The sequence below is a fragment of the Chiloscyllium plagiosum genome, unplaced genomic scaffold, assembly GCF_037043375.1.
Source record: "Chiloscyllium plagiosum isolate Xiang-an unplaced genomic scaffold, Cpla_swu_hap1 HiC_scaffold_3, whole genome shotgun sequence".
In the NCBI taxonomy this organism is placed as follows: Eukaryota; Metazoa; Chordata; class Chondrichthyes; order Orectolobiformes; family Hemiscylliidae; genus Chiloscyllium; species Chiloscyllium plagiosum.
The window spans coordinates 159,566,812-159,581,862 of NW_028270141.1; positions in this window are offsets into that span (position 1 = coordinate 159,566,812).

Below are 15,051 nucleotides of genomic sequence, written 5' to 3' on the forward strand. Positions count from 1 at the left end.
AATATACAGATAGGAGAGTTCCACAATGTGACTGTGCCATTATTGTACAATATACAGACAGGAGAGTTCCACAATGTGACTGTGTCAGTATTTTACAATGAACAGACAGGAGAGTTCCACAATGTGACTGTTCCAGTATTGCACAATGAACAGACAGGAGAGTTCCACAATGTGACTGTGTCAGTATTTTACAATGAACAGACAGGCGAGTTCCACAATGTGACTGTGCCAGTATTTTACAATGAACAGACAGGCGAGTTCCACAATGTGACTGTGTCAGTATTGTACAAGATACAGACAGGTGAGTTCCGCAATGTGACTGTGCCAGTATTTTACAATGAACAGACAGAAGAGTTCCACAATGTGACTGTGCCAGTATTGTACAATGAACAGACAGGAGAGTTCAACAATGTGACTGTGCCAGTATTGTACAATATACAGACAGGAGAGTTCTACACTGTAACTGGGCCAATATTGTACAATATACAGACAGGAGAGTTCCACAATGTGACTGTGCCATTACTGTACAATGAACAGACAGGAGAGTTCCACAATGTGACTGTGCCATTACTGTACAATGAACAGACAGGAGAGTTCCACAATGTGACTGTGTCAGTATTGTACAATGAACAGACAGGAGAGTTCCACAATGTGACTGTGTCAGTATTGTACAATATACAGACAGGAGAGTTCCACAATGTGACTGTGCCAGTATTGTACAATGAACAGACAGGAGCGTTCCACAATGTGACTGTGTCAGTATTGTACAATGAACAGACAGGAGAGTTCCACAATGTGACTGTGCCAGTATTGTACAATGAACAGACAGGAGCGTTCCACAATGAGACTGTGTCAGTATTGTACAATATACAGACAGGGGAGTTCCACAATGTGACTGTGTCAGTATTGTGCAATATACAGACAGGAGAGTTCCACAATGTGACTGTTCCAGTATTGCACAATGAACAGACAGGAGAGTTCCACAATGTGACTGTGTCAGTATTGCACAATATACAGACAGGAGAGTTCCACAATGTGACTGTGTCAGTATTGTACAATGAACAGACAGGAGAGTTCCACAATGTGACTGTTCCAGTATTGCACAATGAACAGACAGGAGAGTTCCACAATGTGACTGTGTCAGTATTTTACAATGAACAGACAGGCGAGTTCCACAAAGTGACTGTGCCAGTATTTTACAATGAACAGACAGGCGAGTTCCACAATGTGACTGTGCCAGTATTGTACAAGATACAGGCAGGTGAGTTCCGCAATGTGACTGTGCCGGTATTGTACAATACACAGACAGGAGAGTTCCACAATGTGACTGTGTCAGTATTGTACAATATACAGACAGGAGAGTTCCACAATGTGACTGTGTCAGTATTGTACAATATACAGACAGGAGAGTTCCACAATGTGACTGTGTCAGTATTGTACAATATACAGACAGGAGAGTTCCACAATGTGACTGTGTCAGTATTGTACAATGAACAGACATGAGAGTTCCACAATGTGACTGTGCCAGTATTGTACAATGAACAGACAGTAGAGTTCCACAATGTGACTGTGCCAGTATTGTACAATATAGAGACAGGTGAGTTCCGCAATGTGACTGTGTCAGTATTGTACAATATACAGACAGGAGAGTTCCACAATGTGACTGTGCCAGTATTGTACAATATACAGACAGGAGAGTTCCACAATGTGACTGTGTCAGTATTGTACAATATACAGACAGGAGAGTTCCACAATGTGACTGTGTCAGTATTGTACAATATACAGACAGGAGAGTTCCACAATGTGACTGTGTCAGTATTGTACAATGAACAGACATGAGAGTTCCACAATGTGACTGTGCCAGTATTGTACAATGAACAGACAGTAGAGTTCCACAATGTGACTGTGCCAGTATTGTACAATATACAGACAGGAGAGTTCCACACTGTGACTGTGTCAGTATTGTACAATGAACAGACAGGAGAGTTCCACACTGTGACTGTGTCAGTATTGTACAATGAACAGACAGGAGAGTCCCACAATGTGACTGTGCCAGTATTGTACAATGAACAGACAGGAGAGTTCCACAATGTGACTGTGCCAGTATTGTACAATATACAGACAGGAGAGTTCTACAATGAGATTGTGTCAGTATTGTACAATATACAGACAGGAGAGTTCCACAATGTGACTGTGCCAGTATTGTACAATATAGAGACAGGTGAGTTCCACAATGTGACTGTGCCAGTATTGTACAATATACAGACAGGAGAGTTCCACAATGTGACTGTGTCAGTATTGTACAATATACAGACAGGAGAGTTCCACAATGTGACTGTGTCAGTATTGTACAATATACAGACAGGAGAGTTCCACAATGTGACTGTGTCAGTATTGTGCAATGAACAGACGGGAGAGTTCCACAATGTGACTGTGCCAGTATTGTATCATGAACAGACAGGAAAGTTCCACACTGTGACTGTGACCGTATTGTACAATATACAGACAGGAGAGTTCCACAATGTGGCTGTGCCAGTATTGTACAATGAACAGACAGGAGAGTTCCACAATGTGACTGTGTCAGTATTGTACAATATACAGACAGGAGAGTTCCACACTGTGACAGTGTCCGTATTGTACAATGAACAGACAGGAGAGTTCCACAATGTGACTGTGCCAGTATTGTACAATGAACAGACAGGAGAGTTCCACAATGTGACTGTGCCAGTATTGTACAATGAACAGACAGGAGAGTTCCACAATGTGACTGTGTCAGTATTGTACAATATACAGACAGGAGAGTTCCACACTGTGACAGTGTCCGTATTGTACAATGAACAGACAGGAGAGTTCCACAATGTGACTGTGCCAGTATTGTACAATGAACAGACAGGAGAGTTCCACAATGTGACTGTGTCAGTATTGTACAATGAACAGACAGGAGAGTTCCACAATGTGATTGTTTGTGTTTATTGTACAGTCCCAGAACTCTCCAGCAGTATGGGACATTGCACTGTGGACCTTCCGATGAGCCTCCACTCAGACAGGCTCCTGGACAGGTCACAGCGCCGAGTGGCCGAGCAGGGACTGACAGACAATTCCGATCCCCCATGCGGAGGGACTCACCCTGGGCCCTGGGTCATGTCGCACTACAGGTTACCCCACTGCACTGCACCCACACACACAGACACACACCCCTACACGCACACACCCCTACACACACACACACACCTACAGACACACCACCCCTTCACACAAATCCCCCTACAGACACACCCCTACTGACACACCCACCCATACACACACACCCTACACACACCTACAGACACACACACCTACAGACACACACCCCTACATACACACACACCTACACACACTCCTACACACACCTATAGACACTCACGACTACACACACACACTCCTACACACACACCCCTACACACATACACACCTACACACACAGACACACCCCTACACACACCGACAGACACACACCCCTACACACACAGACACACACCCCTACACAGACACATACCGTTACACACACACCTATAGACACACACCCCTTCACACACACATCCCTACACACACAGACCCACACCCCTGCACACACACCCCTACACATACACACCTACAGATACACATTTCTACACACACACACAGACACACACCCCTACACACACACCCCTGCACACACACCCCTACACTCACAGAGACACGCACCCCTACACAAACACACCCCTACACACACACGCGCGCCTAAACACACACACCCCCACAGACACACACACCCCTACCGACACTCATCCCTGTACACACACAACCCTACAGACATTCACCTCTACACACACACACACCCCTTCAGACACATAACCCTAAACATACACATCCCTACACACACACCCCCTACACACACACCTCTACAGACACACACCCCTACAGACACACACCCCCTACACACACACCCCCTACAGACACACACCTCTTCACACACACCCTTACAGACACACCCCTTCACACCCACACACCCACACAGACACACCCCTACACACACACACCCCTACAGACACCCCCCCTACACACACACCCCCTACAGACACACACCTCTTCACACACACCCTTACAGACATACCCCTTCACACACACACCCACACAGACACACCCCTACACACACACCCCTACAGACACCCCCCTACACACACACCTCTACAGACACCCCCCCCTACAGACACACACCCCTACACACACACACCCTACAGACACACACCCCTACACACACACCTCCACCCACCCACCCACACACACACACACCTCTGCAGACACCCCCCCATACACACACGCCCCTATACACACTCCCCTACACACACACCCTTACACACACCCACACCCACAAACACACCCCTACACACAGTCAGACACTCCTACATACACACACACATTCCAACAGATGCATACACTCACACAGACCGTCTCTCAAACACAAGCTCTCCTTCATAGGCTCACACATACACTCTCACACTCGCACGTACACACACCCCTCTCACTGACTAATACCCCTTTATACTTACACACATACACACTGTCTCACAGACACTCATAACTCCCATTACACACACACACACACACACACATAAGGTTGTGGGGTGAATTTGTCCTTCCAGAATTACATTTTATTTTGCTCAAAAACTGCATGAATCTATGTAAGATTTTGTAAATCCCTTTTTTAGATTAGAAACAGTGTGAACAGTGGGGCACAGACAGCCTCACACAGGGCACCTCACACCTTCAATGCATTATCTGGGTCAACATGACAGTGATTGTTAAAGTTCACTTGAGAATGTCAGTGAAAAGGTTTTGTGATTTTACATATGAAAGAACTGAAACCAACATATTCATTCTAAAAGATGAGAGACTTAACAAACAATCTGGGTTTTTAAAACAATATAATTTCAGTTACATCACACTGTAAACTTTTGCGATAAATTCTGTGTCTTACGATCTTATTCTCCACAACCACCTGAAGAGGGAGGGTGTCTGAAAGCTAGTGCTTCCAAATAAACCGGTTGGACTATAACCTGGTGTTGTGTGATTTTTACCTTTGTCCACCCCAGTCCAACACTGGCCCCTCCACATCAAAAGCAATTTACACATGCGCATAATATGGTCAGGTGAATGGGCCAAAATTTGGTAGATAAATTTTAATGTGAATAAATGTGAGGTTATTCATTTTGATTGGAGGAATAGAAAGACAACTTTTGATTTAAATGGAGAGAAACTTCAGAGTGCTTCAGTGCAGAGTGCTCTGAAGTTGTAGGCATGTACTGTACCTTTAAGAGAGAGTGAAAGCTCAAAGTGTGCTGAACAATTTAAAAATGTTTTAAATTTTTAAAATTGGTTATGAAAAAAATAGCTGGTGCTGCACTGCCATGGTACACAACAAATTCAAATTCAGCCAATCAGTTTAAATTATGCCCCAAGATACCAAAACCCAAAAGAATTTGAATTTTACTGTTTTGACGACATCAAACCAATGAGACAATCCGATGTTCTGGGGTTTAAAAATCAGGCATTTTAAACAGTTAGTTACAGCGGCAAAGAGCACCAAATGACTGCCCACAGAGAAACTCTCTGAAAGGTACCTGTTCATATGAAAGCTGTGAAACAGAAGGCAGAAGAGAAGGAGACAGGAAGACACAGAGGAGAATCAACACAGCTGACTGGTTTTGAAATTTGATTTTTTTTGTCAATCTTAATCTAGGGTTTTATCGGATCAGTTGCTGAGGGAGAGGTAGATAAATTGATCAGACAAAGGAGGCATACAATGTAGGTAGTTGTTCATTTTTTTGGAGTTAACGAATAAATTGTTAAATTTTTTCTTTAAATAGTGGGATTTGGGTAGTTCTTTGTCACTCATATTTTAACAGATTACGAGAGCGAGGTGAGCTTCTCCGTGTGTCTGGTTTAAGTTAGCAGGAGGGTCGTGACACAGAGGGATCTGGATGCCCTTGTGCATAAATCACAGAAAGCGAGTACGCAAATACAGCTGATAATAAGGAGAGCAAATGGAATTTCGGCATATATCGCAAAAGGAATGGAGTATAAAAGTAGGAAAGGATTGCTGTAACTTGTCCAAGGCATTAGTGAGACCACACCTGGGGTATTGCGGAGAGTTTTTGCCCCCTTACATGAGGGGGGATGTAGCTGCATTGGAGGCAGTTCAGAGGAGGGTCACTGGATTGATTCTAGAGATGACGGGTCTGTCCTTATGAAGAGAGATTGAACAGTTTAGGCCTTTACACTTCCTGTTAAGAAGAATGGGAAGAGATCTAATTGAGGAGTATAAGATGCTAAAGGGGTTTGACCAAGGAGATGGTGAAAGGATGGGCTTCCTCATACGGGGCAATCAGGAGTGAATGGTCATAGGTTTAGGGTAAGGGAGAGCAGATTGAAAACAGAGATGAGGAGAAATTATTTCTTTCAGAGGATCATGAACCTCTGGGATTCACTCCCCCAGAGTGTGGTGGATACCCGGGCATTGAGAACATTTAAGGAGGATATCGACAGGCTTTCAGTTTGTAATGGGTTAAAGGGGGATGGAAAATGGGCAGGAAAATGCAGCTGACACTGAGATGAGATCGGCCATGATTGTGTTAAATGGCTGAAACTCCTCCTCCTGCTCCTGGGTCTGATGTTCTTATCCCTAAGGGACATTGGTGAATCAGATATCAATTAGGCCTTAATGGTTGCTATTAGGCTAGTATTTATCACAGTCAACACTTTAACTGCATTGAGATCTGTCATGTTGAGATTCAAACCTTTAGCATGGATTCTGGATTACTCACCCCATTCCCATGATGCCACAGCCTGAGAACATTCAGCTCAGGTGTTTGACGACTCCTGGAAAAAAACTAAAACTTTTCCAGACTGGAAGTTGATATCAAATTAAACCCATCGAGATGTGAGAGAAAGGTGTGAGTGCTGTACAGAGGGTGTTTTTGGAATTGTTGGGATTATATTTCACCCCTTGTATGAAGTGCTTCTGAAGATCTGGACCCGCCCCTGGGGGTGGGTCTCTCGGTTCCGCGATCGGTCAATAAACACTAGCAATTCGGTCTGGTTCTGTAAGATTTCACACTTTATTCAAAATCACAGAGGTTAAACAGCAGGAGTGAGAGAGACAGGGTAGTTGTCATGGGGGACTTCAACTTTCCAAATGTTGACTGGGAACACTATAGTACGAGTACTACAGATGGGTCAGTTTTTGTCCATTGTGTGCAGGAGGGCTGCCTGACACAGTATGTAGACAGGCCAACAAGGGGCGAAGCCACATTAGATTTGGTACTGGGTAATGAGTCCAGCCAGGTGTTAGACTTGGAAATAGGTGAGAACTTTGGTGATAGCGATCACAATTCTGTTATGTTTACTTTAGTGATAGAAATGGATAGGTGTATACCACAGGGCAAGAGTTACAGCTGGGGGAAAGGCAATTACGATACAATTAGGCAAGATTTAGGAAGCATAGGATGGGGAAGGAAACTGCAGGGGATGGGCACATTAGAAATGTGGAGCTTATTCAAGGAAAAGTCTAGATAAGTATGTCCCTGTCAGGCAGGGAGGAAGCTGTAGAGCGCGGGAGCCGTGGTTTACGAAGGAAGTGGAATCTCTGGTCAAGAGGAAGGAGAAGGCTTATGTTAGGATGAGATGTGAAGGCTCAGTCAGGGCGCTTGAGGGTTACAAAGTAGCCAGGAAAGACCTAAAGAGACAGCTCAGAAGAGTCAGGAGGAGACATGAGAAGTTGTTGGTGGATAGGATCAGGATAAACTCTAAGGCTTTCTATAGGTATTTAGGGAATAAAAGAATGATGAGAGTAAGATTAGGGCCAATCCAGGATACTAGTGAGAAGTTGTGTGTGGAGTCCGAGGAGATGGGGGAAGCACTAAATGACTATTTTTCGACAGTATTCACTCTAGAAAACGACAATATTGTCAAGGAGAATACTGAGATACAGCCTACTAGACTAGGTGTGATTGACGTTCACAAGGAAGAGGTTATTAGAAATCCTGCAGAGTGTGGAAATAGATAAGTCCTCTGGGCCGGATGGGATTTATCCTGGGATCCTCTGGGAAGCCAGGGAGGAGATTGCCGAGCCTTTGGCATTGATCTTTAAATCATCATTGTCTACAGGAATAGTGCCTGAGGACTGGAGGATAGCAAATGTGGTTCCCCTGTTCAAGAAGGGGAGTAGAGACAATCCAGGTAAGTATAGACCAGTGAGCCTTACTTCAGTTGTGGGTAAAGTGTTGGAGAAGGTAATAAGAGATAGGATTTATAATCATTTAGAAAAGAATAAGTTGATTCGGGATAGTCAGCACGGTTTTGTGAAGGGTAGGTCATGCCTCACAAACCTTATTGAGTTCTTTGAGAAGGTGAGCAAACAGGTAGATGAGAGTAAACCAGTTGATGTGGTGTATATGGATTTCAGCAAGGCGTTCGATAAGGTTCCCCACAGTAGGGTATTGTACAAAATGCGGAGGAATGGGATTGTGGGAGATATAGCAGTTTGGATCAGTAATTGGCTTGCTGAAAGAAGACAGAGGGTGGTGGTTGATGGGAAATGTTCATCCTGGAGTCCAGTTACCAGTGGTGTACCGCAAGGGTCGGTGTTGGGTCCACTGCTGTTTGTCATTTTTATAAACGATCTGGATGAGGACGTAGAAGGGTGGGTTAGTAAATTTGCAGATGACACTAAGGTCGGTGGAGTTGTGGATAGTGACGAAGGATGTTGTAGGTTACAGAGAGACATAGATAAGCTGCAGAGCTGGGCTGAGAGGTGGCAAATGGAGTTTAATGCGGACAAGTGTGAGGTGATACACTTTGGTCGGAGTAATCGGAATGCAAAGTACTGGGCTAATGGTAAGATTCTTGGTAGTGTAGGTGAGCAGAGAGATCTCGATGTCCATGTACACAGATCCCTGAAAGTTGCCACTCAGATTGACGGGGTTGTTAAGAAGGCATACAGAGGAGATTTACTAGGATGTTGCCTGGTATGGAAGGAATGTCTTACGAGGAAAGGCTGAGGGCCTTGAGGCTGTTCTCGTTAGAGAGAAGAAGGTTGAGAGGTGACTTAATAGAGACATACAAGATAATCAGAGGGTTAGATAGGGTGGACAGGGAGAGCCTTTTTCCAAGTATGGGAATGGCAAACACGAGGGGAAACAACTTTAAAGTGAGGGGAGATAGGTATAAGACAGATGTCAGAGGTAGTTTCTTTACTCGGAGAGTAGTAAGGGTATGGAATGCTTTGCCTACAACGGTAGTAGATTCGCCAAGTTTAAGTGCATTTAATTCGTCATTGGACAAGCATACGGACGTACATGGAATAGTGGAGGTGGGATGGGCTTCAGATTAGTATGACAGGGCGGCGCAACATCGAGGGCCGAAGGGCCTGTACTGTGCTGTAATGTTCTATGTTCTATGTTCTGTGTTCCTCGGAGGAAGTGCTCACGTGGCTTAGGATAGACATTTTTATACTTTTTTGAGAGAAGTACAGGCCATCATTACAGAACACATTCAGACAATTACCAATCAATTTTAATGAAATGACTTTATTGACGGCAACTTAGCCCAAAGATATTTCCTGGGAATCAACCTTGTTTTCCAACATCCAAATGCTCCTATCTCGCGAACCTAGTCTCTGCACCTGCACTGGCAAGGTCAGTTAGAATGGCTAGTAAGGTCTTATCTAGTTGAGTTATTTCTATGCAGTAAAGAGAGCATTGTCTCCTAATCTCTGTTGAGATAGACTGTGGTTAAGGTAATTGTGCAGGTATAGCAGGGTTAAAAGCTATTTTATGCAGCTTTAATCAGAATTGTCAATTTGCAGCCTGGAAGCCATTTTGTCATGTTATTTGTATGAAAGTGCCATTTTATTGCTGTCTGCGTTAGTAAGAGCATATTGTTCCTGACTACAGCTAGTTACTCCAGCCAGTATTCTGATTTCAGAGTCTCACTTCGAGAGGTTAGTAATGGCTCACATTCGGCCTCCCAGATTGCTTTGATCTGCTATAATTCTCCTAACGTCCCAACAGGAACACTCATCCCTGGAACATCTGGGTAACAAGGACACTGACGTCAAACTCCGGTTTATTGACTTTAGCTCTGTTTTCATCACCATAATTCCAATCAAAACCATCTCTAAACTCAGAGACCTAGGCCTCTGTTTCCCCTCTGCAACTGGATCCTCACATTCCAGACCCACAGATTGCAATCCATAAGGACAGGCGACAGCACCTCCTCCACGATAATCCTTAACACCGGTGCCCCGCAAGACTGTCTACTCAGCCCCTTACTATCCTCCTTGTACACTCATCACTATGTGGGCAAATTTAACTCTATAGGTTTTCTGATAGTACCACCATGCTGGATAGGATTTCAAACGATGGCGAGGGAGTACAGGAAAGATTTTGACAGCTTAATGGAATGGTGTAACAATCTCTCCCTCAATGCCAGCGAAATAAAAGAGCCGGTCATTGACTTTAGGAAGTGTAGTAGAGGACACACCCCTGTCAGTATCAATGGGTGCTGAGGTGGAGGTGATCAACTGCTTCAAGTTCACAGGAGTAAAGATCACCAGCACTTTTTCCTAGGTCATTCACATTGATGCTACAGTCAAGAAAGCACAGCAATGCCTCTACTCCCTCAGAAGGATAAGGAAATGCAGCCTGTCCACAATGCCCCTTACCAGTTTTTATAGATGCACCATAGAAAGCATCCTATCCGAACACCCCACAGCTCAGGATGGCAATTGCTCTGCCCAAGACCGGAAGAAATTACAGAGAGTTGTGAACGCAGCAAGACCATCATGAAAACCAGTTTTACTTACAATGACTCCATCTATACTTCCCCCCCTGCCTCGGGAAAGCAGCTAACACAACCAAATACCCTTCCCCAACCCGGGTATACCCTTCCACCCTCTTCCACCGGGCAGAAGATAGAAAAGTTTGAAAACATGTACCAACAGATTTAACAACAGCTTCTTCCACGCTGTTATCTGACTTATGAACGAGCTTCTCATGTGTCAGAGTTGATCTTTCCCTGCACCTTCTCTGGAGCTGTAACACTATACTTTCAATCTGTTTTTATACACTGATGTATTTATGTAAGGTATGATTTCTTGGAATAGCTTGCAAAACAATACTTTTCACTGTATCACAGTACAATAACAATAATAAATCAAATCAAGAAATCTTTATGCTTGTGTCATATCTGAATAGTCTGGTTCATTCCATTTTATCTTTATGAACTTCTGAATAAACTTCCGTTTTGTTGTTAAGAACAAATCTGCACATTATGTTGCAAGTTTGTTAAAATCAAAACAAACCATGATGCACTAAGCCAGATTTCAATGTGAACTCTGACATGTCCAATTATAACATGAGACAGGGTTATTACACAGTCCAGGTCCAATACCCGAACAGTGTCCAGGCTTGGGCTGACTAGTGGCAATCCCACAAATGCCAGGTAATGACCAGCTCCAACAAGAGACAACCTAACCATCACCCATAGATATACAGTGGCATTACCAAGATGATCAACATGGGAGTGTCAACATTGACTAGAAACTAAACTGATCTCGGCATATATACTTACAAGGGCTGGTCAGAGACTGGGAATCCTGCAGAATGTATTCTGGATGGGAGAGATCAGTGCCTATTACCAAGAGTAGATTGGTAGCACTATACTTTTGTGAATCCTGAGTGATGAGTATATATGCCAGGCTGGCTCTGTTATAGGTGCCCTTGCCCCCACTGTTTAATTGAAAACTCGCCCCAGTTCCTTAGTTACACGACTGAAAAGAATACTCATTCCATTGTTGTTCAGGTGTAGGGCAGTACAGATCCACACTGTATCGGTGTCAGTGTCCTGAAAACCAAACCTCAGTTCTCCCAGACCAGTCTGTCAGCATCCATTCGTTCTCCCTGACCTGTTTGCACACGGTCAGGTAACAATCTCAAGGTTATTACCATGAAGTTTTGCTTCTAACTTTGGTGTCAAGCTTCCTCATAAAAACCAAAAGGACTGTGAATGCTGTAACTAAGAGCGAAGAACAGAAATTGCTGGAAAAGCTCAGCAAATCTGGTAACATCTGTGGAGAGAAGTCAGAGTTAACATTTTGGGTCGAGTGAGGAAACGTTAACTATGATTTCTCTCAACTGATGCTGCCAGATCTGCAGAGCTTTTCTGGCAATTTTTGCTTTTGACTCTAGTTTCTCGTGTTGGCCTGTCAGAGCCAGCTTTCTGTATTTGTGTCGATAATTGGATCCTCCCTGTCTCGCTGCAAGTTCCTCTCCAGCGCTGAGCAGATGGCCTGAACCTGACACCATGCAGAAGGCACAGCCCCCTGGACTCATGTGCCTGGCTGCAGAGTAGAGGCTACCTGACAGTACTCTCCCTACTACCACTTCATTCATCGTCATCGAGTCATAGAGATGTACAGCATGGAAACAGACCCTTCGGCCCAACCTGACCATGCCGACCAGATATCCCAACCCAATCTAGACCCACCTGCCACAACCTGGCCCATATCCCTCCAAACCCTTCCTATTCATATACCCATCCAAATGCTGCTTAAATGTTGTAATTGTACCAGGCTCCACCACTTCCTCTGGCAACTCATTCCATACACATACCACCCTCTGCGTGAAAAGGTTGCCTCTTAGGTCTCTTTTATATCTTTCCCCTCTCACCCTAAATCTGTGCCCTCTAGTTCTGGACTCCCCAACCCCAGGGAAAAGACTTTGTCTATTTACCCTATCCATGCCCCTCATCATTTTGTAAACCTCTATAAGGTCACCCGTCAGCCTCCGACGCTCCAGGGAAAACAGCTCCAGCCTGTTCAGCCTCTCCCTATAGCTCAAATCCTCCAACCCTGGCAACATCCTTGTAAATCTCTTCTGAACCCTTTCAAGTTTCACAACATCTTTCTGATAGGAAGGAGACCAGAAATGCACACAATATTCCAAATTTAGATGTACATTTGCTATGCAAAGACATATCAGACTTTGGGCTGGAAAATGGGATTAGAATAGATAGGGGGTTGTTTTTAATTGGCACAAACTGGAAGGGCTGAAGGAACATTTTCTGTGATGTAGATCTCTACACTCTAAATACCGGAATGAAAATGGACTTGTATAGAATATGGGTGCTATGAAAATCAGCGTATACAGCATTTCATGGAGATATATCAATACTGTTAATTTGACACAGGATCAGTAAATAGACGAAAATATTGGTAGAAAATGAAAAAGCCTCAGCAGGATACCTTTTAATTTATTTCTCTGCAGGGAGATGTGGTAAAATATGCACAATATCTGATTTTGGTCAGTTCTGCAAAGACATTTTGTTGAAAAGGTCAGAAAGTAATTTGGATCAAGTCACCTAAATAAAGACTGTTGGACGCTGGCAATCTGAAACAGAAACAAAAATGCTGGAGAAACTCAGCAGGTCTGGCAGCAGCTGTGGGGAGAGAAGCAATGATAACATCTTGAGGATGGCTTGACTTGAAGTTCTGAAGAAGACCATGTCGGGCTTGAAATGCCAACTCTGTTTCTCTCTCCCATTGATGCTGTCAGGTCTGCTGAGTGAGTGACCTAAATACGTAATTGCCAAGAAAGCATGTAAGCTTGGTTTTAATCATTCATGCACGCGGTGTGACTTCAGTCAACTGGTGTGGCAGGATCCCTGTGATTCAGATCAAGGCCAGTGGTTTAACAGAAGGTTCAAGGTTTAAGCTCAGGGAACCTGTCACCCTAGAGGGAATGTTTTAACCTGTGAAGCAGCTTTCAAGATATCTGACATAAAAGTTGGGTCATCCGCGAATTGCAAAAGGGTCATGTCAGCAGACTCAGAAAAAAATTGCAAAAGTGTCTGAGCGGACCAAAGGAAAGAATGGGAGGAGTCACTTTTGTTTGGAGTGTAAGAGCTAACATAGGAGCAATATATCTTTGGGATTGAGTCTGTGTAAGGGTTAGTGTTGGGAAACAGGTTGAAACTTCTTATTGTTATTATGAGATTTTTCTGAGATGTAGAGTTTATTTCAAGATTACTTTTGTGTAGTAAGTTTGTGTTGTCTTGTTAGAGAGCTGAAAATGTGTTGCTGGAAAAGCGCAGCAGGTCAGGCAGCATCCAGGGAACAGGAGAATCGACGTTTCGGGCATAAGCCCTTCTTCAGGAATGTTAAAGTTTGTGTTGTCTTGTTAAAGACCATTCACAGCTTCCAGTGTTTCTGTCTAGTGACTAGACTCTGCTTTGCTCACTTTTCAGACAATCCACAGACTCTCACTCCACTGAAGGCGAGGGAATTACTGTTCCGAGTGCAGGGATTTCATTTGAGATTGATGAGGTTTGTTGGCGCAAGGAAGGAAAGAAGCAAAGCCTGAAATTGCTGGAGAAACTCAGCAGGTCTGGCAGCATCTGTGGGAAGAAAGCAGACTCATGAGATCAGTCACCATATTAGAGTCTGCTTTCTCTCTCCGGATGCTGCCAGACCTGCTGAGTTTCTCCAGCAATTTCAAGTTTAGTTTCACATTTTACACAGAGGGTGGTTCATGTGTGGGATGAACTGCCAGAGGAAGTGATGGGTGCAGGTACAGTGACAATGTTTAAAAGACATCGGATAAGTTCATAAAGAGGAAAGGTTTGGACAGCTATGGGTCAGGAGCAGGCAGCTGGGACTGGTTTAGTTAGGGATTACAGTTGACATGGGCTGGTTGGACCAAAGAGTCTATTTTGGTGCTGTCTGACTCGATGACTCCAGCATTAGATTAGATTAGATTACAGTGTGGAAACAGGCCCTTCGGCCCAACAAGTCCACACCGACCCGCCGAAGCGCAACCCACCCAAACCCCTACATTGACCCCTTACCTAACACTACGGGCAATTTAGTATGGCCAATTCACCTGGCCCTGCACATCTTTGTGACTGTGGGAGGAAACCGGAGCACCCGGAGGAAACCCACGCAGACACGGGGAGAATGTGCAAACTCAGTCGCCT